Source organism: Vombatus ursinus, unplaced genomic scaffold (genome assembly GCF_900497805.2).
Source record: "Vombatus ursinus unplaced genomic scaffold, bare-nosed wombat genome assembly UNPS02014807.1, whole genome shotgun sequence".
In the NCBI taxonomy this organism is placed as follows: Eukaryota; Metazoa; Chordata; class Mammalia; order Diprotodontia; family Vombatidae; genus Vombatus; species Vombatus ursinus.
This window is the reverse complement of record NW_020954585.1, coordinates 53772979-53788152: the sequence shown is the minus strand read 5'-3', so window position 1 is coordinate 53788152 and position 15174 is coordinate 53772979. Positions and strand designations below refer to the sequence as shown.

The 15174-nt window shown below is 38.3% G+C and overlaps 2 protein-coding genes across 7 annotated transcripts in view; one reads left to right on the top strand and one right to left on the bottom strand.

Annotated features, from left to right (window-relative positions):
* Positions 1-15174, bottom strand: part of CUNH7orf50 (chromosome unknown C7orf50 homolog) — a 338906-nt gene that overhangs the window by 145718 nt on the left and 178014 nt on the right. The window lies entirely within an intron of this gene.
* Positions 1-15174, top strand: part of GPR146 (G protein-coupled receptor 146) — a 47643-nt gene that overhangs the window by 8166 nt on the left and 24303 nt on the right. Inside the window, exon 1 of one of the 3 annotated variants that reach the window (XM_027874513.1) lies at positions 14056-14151. The exons of 1 other annotated variant lie outside the window; for it this stretch is intronic. The gene's annotated coding sequence lies outside the window, so the exon portion shown is untranslated. Of the gene's footprint in view, positions 1-14055; positions 14204-15174 lie in introns of those variants that run through there. One more of the 3 variants, XM_027874511.1, reaches the window with a different exon arrangement.

Here is a 15174-nt window from a genome sequence, read left to right as displayed (position 1 = left end):
CACATGCTGCAGAAGTAAGTGAAGATGAGGACTACGAAAGAGCAATTAAAGTACCTATTATCATTAATCATCTTTGAGAGAACATTTTCAAGCTGTAAGGGCAGAAACTAGATTATTAGAGGTTGAGGAGAGAGTAAACACTAACTAAGGCATTGGTTATGGACCAATTTTCAAAAGGTTTAGCCATTGAGGGGAAGAGAGAGATAGGACAGTAGCTAGATGGGCAAGAAGGGCTAAAAAGAGGCCTATTTGATTTTAGTTCTGGGGAAACCTGAGCATGCTTTCAGGGAAATGGAAAGACATAAGTCTTCCACTAGGAAGGGAGGGGTAAAAGAAGAGGAAATGGTTGCTGGAGGAGCAGGATCCTAAGAGAAGTGAGAAGGAATGGGCTTAAGGCATTGGCAGGGGAGCTAGCTTCAGTAAAAAGTAAGGATATCTATTCTTTGATTACAGGAGAAGAAAGTGAAGACGGGTACTAAGAAATATTGATGAAGGGAGCAAAGGCATAGAAGGAGATTATGTTGGATTGCTGTCATCTTCATAGTGAAGTAGAAGGCTCTGAAGATGAGGAGAGACAAAAGTTCAGTTGGGTAAGGAAGGAAAGGGGGTGAAGTTTTGGAAATGTTCCTGAATGGAATGAGATAGAGCATTGATAAGAATAAAGAAGGAAGATGGCTGAGTCCCAGTAGGGCCTAGCCCAGGTCATAGAGCCATATATTTGATTTTTAAAAATTGATTTTTATTTTCTTATTAGTTATTTCCCAACTGCATATTTTAAAATAATTTCTAATGATCATTTGTTAAAATTTTGAGTTTAAAATTCTCTCCCTCCCTCCTTACGAAGGCAACTTGACATTGATTATATATTCGAAGACATACAAAATATACTTCCAAATCAATCATGTTGCAAAAGAAAACATAAACAAAATAAAACAAATAAAGGGAGTAAAAAACTATGTTTCAATCTGCATTCAGAAGAACCATATATTTGTACTGTCTGAGTACAGAGACAAAGATATTCTCCACTGAGGAAGAAGTGAAAAAGGGAGCAAATGAATTAGAACCACTTTATGACAACTAATGCTCTGTAGAGATAGTTCCCTGTTTTTCCTGAAGTTGTACTGGTTGTGGAAAGCTCACCAGCGCTATGGAAATGTGAATTTATCTTGATCACTGAAACACCTAAAGTTGGCCCCCTTTCAAACCAAAGCGTCTTAATCTATGGTAGATCTTCTCTTTGGGCTTTTCTATTAATGAACAATGAATAGGATTTCAGGAGAATGTCTCAAAGTATTTGAAAGCCCTAAACTGTCAATCCCCCATACATTAATTCACATTCGTTTTGGTACTACATTTTAATTCCGTATAATCCTGTAAGCTTTACCCCCAAAGATAAACTCAAAGGGAAGTCTAGATTTTGAAAAAGTGGCTTGATTTTTTGTCCTCAAAGGAATACAATTCAACCGTCCTCCTTCCCTCAGGATCACTTGTTCTTTAGTCATTTCAGGCTTTCAAGTAGCCAATGGGGAAAGAAAGTGAACCCAGAATGGTCAGAATCCTATTTGCATGTCACTGGACAAACTCAACAAAATGTTAACTGAAACCTGAAGCAGGTGTCTGTCCAGGTCTGAATTCAGCTGAGAAAAACCCTGCAGTTCTTCAGCTGTGCATTTTAAAAGTACATGTTGGAAGAATAATTAAATAGAACTTGTTAGAGAGAGAAATGGAATACTCTGGAGGGTTAGAGGACAGGGCTTTGGCTCGGACTCTCACACTCATGCAATCTTGCTATTTATTAACAGGGAAAACAGCACTCTTGAAAAATTGTAGCCTTTCGTATATTATTTACCCCAGTATAAACAAAATAATAAAGAAAAGTAGTACTGACTACAGCCAGAGGAGACTTCTTTACTTCTGTTCAAGTCTCTACCTATTTCAATTCTTCCTGCATGGGAATAAAACCAAAAATACCCTAAACTTTTTCTTTCTTATGTGTCCCTAGTTACCATAACAGTGCCTGGCACATAGTAGGAGCTTAATGCTTGCTGAAACAAAGCTAGTAAGTATAAATCCTGATTCTTATTTTTATTTACTGTTTCCTTGCTTGTAAATTAACTGGGCCAAAATGCCTGATGGCATCGGTCTGGACTTGGGTTAGGTTTTCAACCTCCTCCCTGCCCGATGATTTCAGCAATTATTTTTAGATGGCTCCCCGTTTTCTGTAGGCAGGCACTTTTGTTATTCATATCATTGTGCTTTCTCTTATGGCATTTCCTAGGCAGGTTTCGACTCTATATTGGGCTAGTGTTAGTAGAACATTTTTTTTTCCAAAATATTTTTATATAAGTATGACTGTAAAAGGAAGTCAGCCGGTCATGGAGGGAGTGTGAGAGAGAAGACAATGGGCAGCCTGTGTGCTATGCTGGTGCCCTCAAGATATTTCAAGTACAAGGCAACGGTTCCTAGTGCATTGGGTGGCTTTCCTGGAGAGGATGTGCAGATGGATGTGAATCCTACAGGCTAGGAAGGCAGGAAGGAGTTACAATCTGTGCCAGTGGAGGGGTTGCACATATTGATGAAATCATAGATCTATCACAAAGTATCCAAACAAGCAAATTAGAAAGGATGCTCCAGGAAAGAAAAAAATTGGAAACTAGCAATGGGGGCCTATTGATTCTCTAATTTTATTTTTTTCCTACCATTTTGGATCATCTTTCCATTTCCAGTTAGCTTCTCTTTCTGCTCTCCTTTTCCTGTCCACGGACAGGAACTATTGTTTTTGTTCTTAACTGGAAGAGGGAAAAAAACCCACCATAGCAAGACTCCAGATTCGTACTTCAGGTCAAGGGACAGCAGTAATGGAACATGTATCTTTGTGACAATACTGTTACTGGAAATGAATGTGAATCAAATAGCTCAAAATAGGGACAGAAATTAATATCTGAACAGGGAAGTATGACCAACCACTTCTTCAGTTAGTATCAGGTCAGCATAATAATGTTTAAAAACACATGACAAAATGCTTTTGTGGCCAGAGAGAAGTAACCGGAACAAACCTAAACAGCACATTTCTCTTTTAAAGGATTCATTACCAATATATGCAAAGAACTAATTCAAGTTTCTGAGAATAAGCCATTCCCCAATTGATAAGTGGTCTAAAGATATGAACAGATAGTTCTCAAGGGAAGAAATCTAAACTATCCAAAGCAATATGAAAAAAAAAAGTTCTAAATCACTAATAACTTAAGAAATACAAATTAAAGCAATTCTGTGGTTCAACCTCACATCTGTCAGATGGCAAAGATGACCAAAAAAAAAGGACTGATATCAGAGTGCTCACTGGAAAACAGATAAATTGATGTACTTACTATTGTCGAACCTGTCGATGGGTCCAACCCCTCTGGAAAGCAGGATAGAAAGCTCAGTAATTTTAACAGGGCTCACCTGGGGGCAACAGGTATGCCACTATAATGTAAACGATTCTTAAATCTTGGCTCTGTCTATTACTCACTATGTAACCTTGGGCAAAATACTTAACTTCTCTGGGCCTCAGTTCTCTCATCTGTAAATATGATGAATTTGACTAATGGGTCATTTGACCTGAGTCTTAGTTTCCTTACCTGTAAAGTGGCAATGATAATATTTTTACAATCTACCTTGAAGGGCTTATATGAGTAAAACACTTTATAAACTCTAAGGTGCTATGTAGAGCGGAATTATTGTAATTATAAAAGGTAAGGTCTATTAAAAATTAAATGAGAGGGCTAGATTAGATGATCTCCAACATCTTTCTTCAAACCCTAAACTCTTGTTATTCCCTGGAAAGTTGGTGAACCATTCATCTCAGTTTCATTGAAATTGTCTCATTGTAGCCCTGAATTTACCAGTATACTGAAACTGGCCCAATTCATATTAATTTGGAGGCTGGTTTAAATTTGTAAAGTATGAATTATAGTATGTTTTGCAAATAAATTTGGATTTTTTCTTTGAAAGTTATACAATAACTTGAGGCTTTAAAAATGTGTCACCTAGTAAACATCTTGAGGAGATCTGCTTTAATAAATGTTAAGAATTATTTTTAATAGCATATCAACTATGTATAAATGAAGTTTTCCAAAGTGAATTAAATAATTTGTTTCTAGAATAGTTTAAACACTCCCCTACCCCACAACCTAATGTCTACTATTAATTTGCTTAGCAAACCCTTTTTCATAATGGATATAGTATAAAACTACACAACCTTGCCCAGTCTTTGTCTGAATAAGCACAAATTCCAAACAAGGGGTAGCACGGGACGAAGTGGAGGTTTTATATGAACCCTCTGACATCAGATAGCCTTGTTGATTTGAAAATTGGATGGAAGCCCAGCATAAGTCCCTCACAACTCTAGGACCAACCTTTCCCAAGAAATCCAATGAAGAAAACCTCCCACGAGTTTGGTCAGATGCCCATCCTATGCACCCTATTTTAGAATTTATTTAAATATATATCAATCAGAATAAAAATCACAAGAAGAAAAAAAAAACTCCTTCTGAACAATGCAGTGAGATGTCTTCCTTTGCTGCAATCTAGCTAACGTGGCCGGTCTCTCTTTCTGCATGGTGCATAAATAATTCCGAAGGACAGAAAAGAAAATGTCAAAGTTCCATGGAGCATGTTAAGAAAAGATAATCCACATATCAAATGTACAAACCAGGTCTGATAAAGTCATTTAGCAAAAGCATCAGAGAGTGCAATCGCTATACTTTGGTTTTATATGGATTTCAACCCCAAATCATAACTTCTTCCTTAAACTATAGCCACTGGAACTAGACCAAACTAAAAATATTCCTAAAGATGCCAAGTTTTTTGGTGAGAACTGATTTAACTCAAATTTCTTGGCTTGAACTGAGTCAGCTGGTCTTTCCTCTGTTCCACTCCCCATAGTCATTCTTACTAAATATAACAGCTGTCAATCTTCCCATACACTTCCACTTTCCTACTGAGTCTTTGGAGTCAAGGCCAGAGACTACATTTGGAACCAATGTCTCACCATCCTTCCATCAAGCTAACCCCAAGCTTAACCTCCCCTGGAGGGCAGCCTGGTACTGCTGGAAACAGTGATGAACTTAGAGTCAGAAGATTCAATTTAGGTCCTGACTCTCCCATATACTACCTGTGTGACCTTAGGAAAGTAACCACATCTCAATGAACCTCAGTTTCCTCATTTGCAAAATGATGAGACTGGAATAGATGACCTCTAATGTCCCTTCCAACTGTAAGTCTGTGGTCCTGTGAACTGGACATCTGCCAGGCAGGCTGTGAGCTAATCCATGCCTTAAGCAGAAGTGATAGCTAGGGAAATCAACAGAAACTGGGAAAGTTCTGTCTAGTGGCCTGGAAACAAGCAAATCTGCCCAACTTGATTTGGTAATTTCAGTCCTTTCTTTTACTCTACCTCTCCTTTCTAAGTACACTGATCTCCCCAAAATATACAGTTTTCCCTCATACAGTGAGAGAATGGGGTGAGGACCTACATAATATGAATGGGCACTGGCATCCATCATGTACAGATATCTGCGGATTTAATTAAATTTTAAAAAATTATTCATAGATAGAACCAGGATAAACAATCATCTGGCACACTAATTTTCTGCTTTGTATGAGTCAGAGACTTTACATTTCCAATAATCAAAATATTGATTAGGAAGGCAGAATATTTTTCATCTCAATATTTCATTTTAATAGATTCTTTACAAAGTTTAACCACAACAGTTCAAGCTGAGTTGTCTTTTTTTTTTTTTTTTGGTGTGTGTGTGTGTGTGTGTGTGTGTGTGTGTGAAGCATTCTGGGTCTAATACTTCTACATGCATCTTGGAAAAATCACATTCAAGAGCAAGGATAATCTGGGTACGAGAAGAAACCTTCAAAAGAAAAGGTTGAAAAAACATAGGGAGATAAACTCTCTAAAGCAGGAGTTCTTAACCTTCTTTGTGCCAAAAACCCCTTCTCAGAATAATATTGCTGTTGGTTTTTTAAGTCTGTAATTGAAGGAAACGCTGAACAGTTAAAGATTAATGAAAATAAAAATGTAATTTTTTTTCTCAATAAGTTCACGGATCCCCAAGGAATCCCTGGATCCCAGGTTAAGAACCCCTGTTTGAACTCAAGTCAGGTGTATACTGTTCCTCTCTAATTCATGAAAGGCTAAGAGCATAGATACTTAATCTGCTACAGGTGAAAGGCCAAACCCACTAAGGACTTAAGTCTCCACTGAAGTAGGAATTTTTAGCTTTTTTATTTTCAGGCAAAATTTCCTTAGAGTAACTACTATTTGAAATCATTTAGGCCTGAAGCAAAATCTAACCTTTCTAATTTAGCACATTGTAGTTAATGAATTAGAGCAGAGAAGAGCAGTAGCCCAGAATAAGCCAGGTGATAGTAAAAAGGTTATAAAATAAATGAAAATCCAATTCCAGTATGCAGTTCAGAAGCTGAAGATTTGGTAGGCCACGCATGTCAAAAAGCATTCTCCTCTCCTCAGTATTTTCTCCAACCCTTCCTCCTGCTCTTCACATAATTCCTCCTGACATATTTGTGATTTCATTGATGTGGGTACCTCCTCCACCAATGCAGCCCATCCACGCCTTCTCCTTCTGGAGAATTCTTGCCTCTATGTTTCTATAAACCTTTTTTCTCTTCTTCTTCTCCATAAAACTTCCACCGAGAATTTTCCCAGTCCACTAGAGTCATTCCTCCAGTTCTTTTAATATGTTGCGGATACAGAAGGAAGTTCAAAAACAGTGGACCCGGGTTAGCACAGTGCCTGGTACACAGTAAGTGCTTTGTAAATGTTAACTGTGGTTGTTGTTAATCTTTGTAGAAGGGCTATGGGCCAGTCAATAAACATTTATTAAATGCCTACAGTGCACAGAATGCTGAACATGAGTTAAGACCTGGGTTTGAATGCTACTTTTGACACTTACTAGCTGTGTGTCCATGGGCAAATCACTAAACCGTCTCTGGGCCTCAGTTTACTCCTCTGTAAAACTGAGACTTTTTTTTAATGGAGATAATAATACCTACTTCAAGGGGTTGTTTGTAAGGTTTGAATGAGATAATATATTTAAATGGCCTTGCAAAACTTGAAGCAAAAACTTACAAACTTGACAGAATATAAATGTTAACAGAATCTTCGACCTGTACTTGGCACAACGCTTGAAACAAAGTAGACATATTTAATAAATGGCTGTTGATTATGCAGAAACACTTAAATTTTTCTACCAACAGGATAACCAAGAGGCTCTGCCTCCTAAGCTGACAATCCTTGAAACATGCTTAACATTACTAAATGCTGTGAATTTTCTCTCGGAGGCATAGGCAGGCAATGTGGTACTTAACTGACTTATTACTGCATGTTCGATAAATCTATTATTATTTATTGAATACATATTATATAAACACAGAAAACTATGTCAGACAATAGGCAGGATACAAAGGTAGCAGGAAAAAAACAATCCCTGCCCTAAGAGATCTTAGCTTTTGAGAAAACAAGACCTACATGCTTAAACAACTTATATTTACTTTGTATATGGGCAGAGGCCATTTTGCTTTTTTGCTAGATTGCGTAGTATGGACTGTACATGTTATAGAACTTTGGGAGATGGCAGTGAATGATTTGAGGCAAGGAAAGGCTAAATGAGGAACATAGGCATGGAGGCAAATAATCACCATACTCACATACTCTGTTTTACACAGAAATATCAGCCTTAGGCACAACATTCATGTTGGCAATTCACTCCCTCTTCCTAGTTAACCCAGCTGGGTTTCCTGGAACAGAACAGAATGGTTACCCTCCTACTGAGTATTACACACTTCCTTATAAGTCAACTGGAAAGCACTGGTGATCTAAACAGAATTTAGGGAACTAGCCACATATAAATATAGCCATTTATGTAAAAAAAAAAAAAGTATTTGTTTCCATATAACCACATATACAAATAACTTAAACATTATTCCTATCAATCAAACTGTGTGACCAAAGGATAAAGGGAATCTACAGTTTATAAAATATCTATTGCCAAAAAAGATGCAAGACCAAAGTAGGCATTTTCAGCTAAGAAGCACCAACAGTGGACAAACTATTTTGGTTCCCCTTCCCCCCCCCCCCATTCTCTTCCCTTCTCCTTCCTCCACAGTACACGCCCCCACCTACCCCCAAATAGAGATCAAATGTAATAAGCCTTTCTGTGGGCTAAGTGTGGGAGATAAAGATACTCAAGTTTCTGGCCATTAGGCCTGAGTCCACTGGGTGTGGGACATGGTAGGATCTTATCAGCTGCTACTGCAGAAAAACCAGAAACCCAGAGAAAGGAAAACTCTTAATACAGTAACGGGACAAGAAAGATGCGGTAAAGGGTTTCTTTTAATTTCTTCAGAGGGAGGGGAAGAGGAGAACCTCTTCTTTTTGTGTTTCTCATTTACAAACTGCTCTTTCCAGTTAAATGGCTGGTCATGTAACAGTGATAGCAGCCATGTTTTATGAGAGGATGCTGTGGCACCCAGAACTCCCCTTCAGTTAATCAGGAGCTCTGACTAACAAGGGCTCGGGCAGGGAATGAAGACCAGAAGCTATGTTATTTATTAGGTGAACACTGAGGCAGCTTGTAATAAAGAGCTACCTAACATTTATGCAGCACTTACCATCTGCCAGGCACTGTGCCAAATGCTTTACAGACACTATCTCACTTGATTGTCACAACCCCAGAAGGCAGGTGCTATCGTTATCATCCCCATTTTACAGATGAGGCAAAGAGATTTAAAGTGACTTGCCCAGGGTCACACAGCTAGTAAGTGTCTGAGGTCAGATTTGATCTTAGGAAGATGAATCTTCCAGACTCCAGGCCAATGATCAGTCTACAAGCGCTACTAGCTTTTATCTTTATCTTTACCTTCTTAGGCACTGGAAGCCAGAATGAACTTGCAAAAAATGTAAAAATCAGATTGTTTTCAAGACTTTAAGTCAGGAAACCAATTAGACCTCTCTTTCCACTTCTCATTTTACTACAGTTAGTAAGTACAGTTAACATTGAACAGCTAGTTAGCAGGGTATAAGCCTACATATTTTTGCATTATTTATATTTCAGAGCTATAAAACTCTTATCTTCCCCTGACTGAAGGGAAGTTTTCTTTGAAAACCCAGCTTAATACACGCACAGATGGGTTTTTGCCATTTTCCCTTTATTGTTTACTCACCTCCCCAAGGGAAAGGCCTTTCATGCTGATAAAACTGTATAAGGGGTCTAATGCTAATTCTCTTGTTTCCTTTGAAAGATAATAGATACAAGACTTGGTTCAGGAGGCAACTCGAGTTCCCCCAAATCAGAAATGGCAGCAAGGCAAACTGCCATTGTTTTGTATCTCGAGTGCAGGCATATTAAGTGTAGCACTCAGAAGATAATGGTCACTGCTCCTATTCTGACTGAATACTATCAAAACTTCTCAGAGCATCTTAGCATCCACCGTCCAAAACAATCAATTGACATTGTGATAGGAGTATCAGAAGTGTTGCCCTCAAGTAACCTGGGATGGTTTATAAATCAGAGTAAAAGACAAGTTTAGTGACACTCTCTCATCCAATTTAGTCAGGAAGGGTAGTCTTGGGGAGACATCCGGAATAAGGTCGTAGTTCAGCTCCTGGGGAATAAAGAGGGCTTGATAATACACACAAGCACCTAATAAATATATCTATGAATGTACACCACAAGGAGGTCTACTCTCACCCTTCATGCTCATTTTAATCCATCTGGGATAACACATCCCTTTCTTGCCTCCTTCCAGGTTCATAGGATCACAGACTTTGAATTAGAAAGGACCCTAGATCATTCTAACCTCATTTCAACTACACATTTTAAACACATGTATAGGGCAGTGATAAGGACATGACAGTGTGATTTGTCTTGTAGTATGTTATTAATCAACCCTAATATGTTATTAACAAACACTCAATATCTCCATTACTTGATCCACAACATAAATCTGTTAAAACTCTACACTTTTAATTACAATGTTGTTCATTCAGTCATGTCGGACTCTTCATGACCCCATGGACCATAGCACACCAGGTCCTTCCATCCTCCACTATCTCTCAAAATCTGTCTACGTTCATGTTCATTGTTTCCGTGAAACTATCTATCCATCTCATCCTCTGCGGTCCCCTTCTCCTTTTGCCTTCAATCTTTCCCAACATCAGGGTCTTTTCCAATGAGTCCTGTCTTTCCATTATGTAGACATTTAAGCTTCAGCTTCAGTATCTGACCTTCCAGTGAATAGTTTGAGTTTATTTCTTTAAGTATTAACTAATGTGATCTCCCTGCTGTCCAAAGGACTCTCAAAAGTCTTCTCCAGCACCACAATTTGAAAGCGTACATTCTATAGCACTCAGCTTTCCTTATAGTCCAACTCTCATAGCCATACATTGATACTGGAAAAAACATAGCTTTGACTATTGTTGGCAAGGTGATGTCCAGATTTGCCATAGCTTTCCTTACAAGGCGCAAGCATCTTCTAATTTCATGATATTTGAGCCCAAGAATATAAAATCTGACACTGCTTCTATTTCTTCTCCCTCTATTTGCTGGAAGTGATGGGGTCAGTTGCCAAGATTTTAGTTTTTTTTTGATGTTAAGCATCAGCTTTTACACTCTCCTCTTTCACCCTCATCATGAGGCTTCTTAATTCCTCTTCACTTTCTGCCATCAGAGTGGTATTATCTGCATATCTGAGATTGTTGATATTTCTCCTGGCAACCTTAATTCTGGCTTTTGATTTATTCAGCCTGGCATTTCCCATGATATACTCTGCATATAAGTTAAATAAATAAGGTGACAGCCATATACAACCTTGTTGTATTCCTCTTCCAATCTTAAACCAATCAGCTGTTCCATGTTTGGTTCTAACTGTGCTTCTTGACCTAAATACAGGTTCCTCAGGAAACAGGTAAGATGATCTGGTACTCTCATCTCTTTAAGGACTTGCCACATTTTGAACTACTATACTTAACAGCAAATGTAACTACAAATGAACTATAAAGGAAGACAAAGACAATGCTGGTCTCTGGTTCTTAATCCTTTCCAAATATCGTGAGACCACCCAGAATTTCTTCCAAGTTCAGCACCCTACCCCTTCCTATTGGGAAGTTCCAACTCATTTCTGTCTGTCTGTCTCTCTCACTGGTGGCACTGATAATTCAAGTCATCAAATATTTACTGAATATCTGAAAAGTGCCCAGGTACAGGAAGAGATGCAAGAAGAATACTGGTAGAAAATTAAACAAAAATATAAGCACAAATTCCCTTTCGAAGCCAAACCATTAAAAAAAAAAAAGATAAAGGAGAGAAGTGCTTCAAAATGGATAATGATTCATTGCTACGATCCTTTATATATAGTGAAGGGTTTTTTGTTGCATTTAATATAGGATCCAATTTACAGAAAACTAATTCACATACACCTTGCCAGGGACACATGTATTACATAATGTATGGTATAGCATGACACTAAGAAATTTGAAATATAGGAAAATCAAGTATAACTCCAACTAGTATCACTTGGTTCCATGAAAACACAATGTCAGACAAGTTACCATGAAGCTGTTAGCTCCACAGAAATGATATTATAAATAGTATATACAGGTTCCATAATTCTGGAGTGGAGTTTGATTATAATGCCTTAATGATGACACTACAATGATCTTACCCAAGGAAATTTTACATAAGCTGTAGTTTGTATCAGACTGTAGCCCTTATAACTTAAAAAGTCCAATAAGCCAATGAATCTGAGCATTTATCACACACTGAAACCAAGGAAGTTTGCACACCACTATTACCCTTCCTACTATCACCATGGATGCACTATACAGGACTGCGTCAGATGCAGGGCACTGTTGTGGTGTATATGTGCTCATGACCATTCTAGTAGAATAGTCTGGATACAACCACCAGTCCCATTGAACGAATGGATGCAGAAATGAGGGAGTTCACATTCAAAGGTGTCCAGAGGTACACTTTTAAACTTTTAAATTAGAGGTGAATGGTCTCTTTCTGGCAGTCCTGGTTCCAAGTTAACAACAATAGCAGCAACAAACACTTATTAGGCACTTACCTATCAGGCCCCATGGCTAAGTATGAAGAATACAAACGTGGGGAGAAAATACAGCCATAGCTTTCATGCTAAGAGGTGATATGTGTAAAAGTTCTTTTAAATTTGCTAATGCAGCATTTTGCAAAGTACCTAGCACAGAGTAGGCACTTAATATGTTTTTACTGACTTTAGAAATTGACTGTGCTTTAGAAATTTCAATAACATATAACCGGCTCCCAAGGAGATCATGATTCTCCTGAGAAGCTCCATCTATGGCTCCAAACTCCATTGCTATGGCATCCTGTCTGTGTTGTGGACAGACAGCAAACACGGTTGTGTGGTGAAGAGGCATAAACACTGATCCAAGAGCCAGGAGGTGGAAATTCTCACCCCAGATTTGCTATTAACCAGACATGTCACTTAACATCTCTGAATCTCAGTTTCTTTGACTGTAAAATGGTGAGGAGGGTATTTGAAGTGCATGATTCTAACTCTAAATTTATAATCCTATGATTTCTAAGGTCTCTTTTTACCTTAAAATCCAACTGTCCTAGGATTGAAAAAAGAAACTAAGAAGGTTAAGTTTTTTAAAAAAAATATTTAGCATATTTACATTACTTTTAGGATCACAGGATTATCATACATTTTAGGCTGGAAGGGACTTTAGAGGTCCAAACCCCTCTCCCTCCCCATTTTATAGATAAATAAACTGAAGCCCACTAGGGTCACTTTGCTAGTAAGGGGCAAAATCAGGTTTCAAACCCAGGTCCTTTGACTTCACATCTGATGTTCTTTCCACTTCTAATTTTTTTTCCCCAAAATATTTGATTACTCCCACGTACTCATTTTAAATAAGCCAAGAAAGATACTTAGTAAAATATGCCACTGATAAGTGAGTTATCTTTGATCACAATATTCAGCTCCCAAATGAGCTTGCATTCTGTATAATTCTGCATCATGACACAGAAGTGTTTTTAGCTCCTGAGCTAGAATGTGTTATAGAGGTACTAGGAAGGAGAGAGGCCTATCTTTTAACCTTTTTTAAACATCTCATTATCACAATAGTAACACAATTAGAAACTGGTTTTCACATTGCAGAATCAGCTTGCAAAGGCCATCTTTAAACAAAAGACAGCTAGGGGTGGCTCCAAATATAGCAAGCAAACCATGCTGTGGGGGAAAAAAGGGGGTGGACACGGAAGGCACAAATTCAGGGGTTTATTTCCACTTTGGAAAAAACTGTAATATGGAAACGGAGGCATTCATCATTCAATCATCCTGATCTAGAACCAAGGCTAATTAAAATGTGATCTGAATCACTGAAATAAGAAGAGTCATCCAAGCTTGGGGGTGGGGAAAGCAACAGAACCAACCAGCGACTTGAAAAATCTTACTAATGTTGGTGAGGACTGAAGAGTATTGAGAAGCAGACATTTTTATCATTCAAGTGCTTTCCATGGCCTTTTGAGACATTTCAGATGCCTGTGTGGTAAACTGCTCCATACAATAATATAAAGATCATGGTAAATTCATTTTCCTCATTTTCAGCTACCATCCTGTTTGCATATATGTAGTCATTTTGTCTTACTTAACGTTTACAGGCTTTTTTAGCTCCTCTTAATACAATAACACCATTCATTCAACTCAGAGAAACAAATGGGTGCTTTAAAAAATACAGCTCTAGCAAAAATGTCCATAACTGGCCACACCGGGCAAGCAGCCTCAGGGCAATGATCAAGCCCCAAGATTAATGTCCCCTTAAATGCTCCCCCTGTCTTAATCACTTAGAGCTATCACGACTGAGGGCTTGTTTTTGTAATACATTCAGCCAATGAAAGCAGACAGTTAAGGCTTAGAGGATTAGGGGTATGAGTGTAAGGGAGGGGAAAGGGGGGGAGTCACGTGTGTACACAGACAGAGTTCAGCCTGGCTCACAAACCTTAGGGCACCGGGCTCGGCATACTTTTTGGTAAGCTGTGATAACCTCTGTGGAGAAGCAAAGACATTGCAGCCTGGTTGGACTTAAATGGAGGGGTGAGTGGTGTCCGCCTGCTATCAAGTAAAACCCCAAGGTGGCATTTATTGGGTGAGTGTTCCCCTTCCCAGAAAAAACAAACTACATTGAGATTTGCAGCTTATACTTTTGCTCTGTAAAACTCAGTTGCAAATGTCTCACACCCAGTGGGTTGAACGGGAAAGTAACTGACTCTTTCAAATGTTTCCCCTTACACACACACACACACACACACAGAGATATACTGTCCTGTTATAATGGGCTGTCATTAAGTTTGCTGAAGGGACATTGTATGGTAGCTTTGATCTGAAGGCTATTAACCTTCTCTTCATGCCACAGTTATTAATCTTAACAGCTACTGTTTCTTTAGGAATTAATATGGTTTTCATGAAAGGCTTCTTCTGGCAGGTCAAGGGCTATTCTTGTGGGTAGTTTGTGGCTGGTGCCTCCATCCTTTTATTATTATTTTTTTAAACCATGAAATCTTAGGGTGTATCTCTGGATGATGTCAAATTTATTGGCTTCCTGAAGCAAAAAAGATTCATTCTGAAGAGACAAACTAACTTATTTCAAGGTGGTACTTACAGTATACCACCATCATATTATACCTTCAGTAGGTATTATAATTTAGTGTTTGTTACTGTTAGAGAAAATGTTAAATCAGTCATTCTTCATTAACTAATTCCAGTGTAGGTTACTGAATAGTTGCATGTGGTAATTAAATTAGCAACAGGGCAATTCATTCTGAACCTGAAGCACATCATTAATGGAGATGCACTTATAAGAGGACTTCTGTCTCCCTAGAAATACTCAACTTGATCTTAAGTGAGAGGTCCTAAAATCTACCTAACAGTTGGACAGACTGACAAAAAGCTCTCCTACCTTATATGTAGGATTTCCTATATGTATACCTTGTGGGGAAAAACCCTAAACAATAACAAACAAAAACCAGGGGGAATGAAGTGAATGGTTTAGCAGCTCTTAACAGTATGTGTAAGCCATGGATCTGAGATCATCTTTTTTGGGGCTGGCAAAATTCCTGA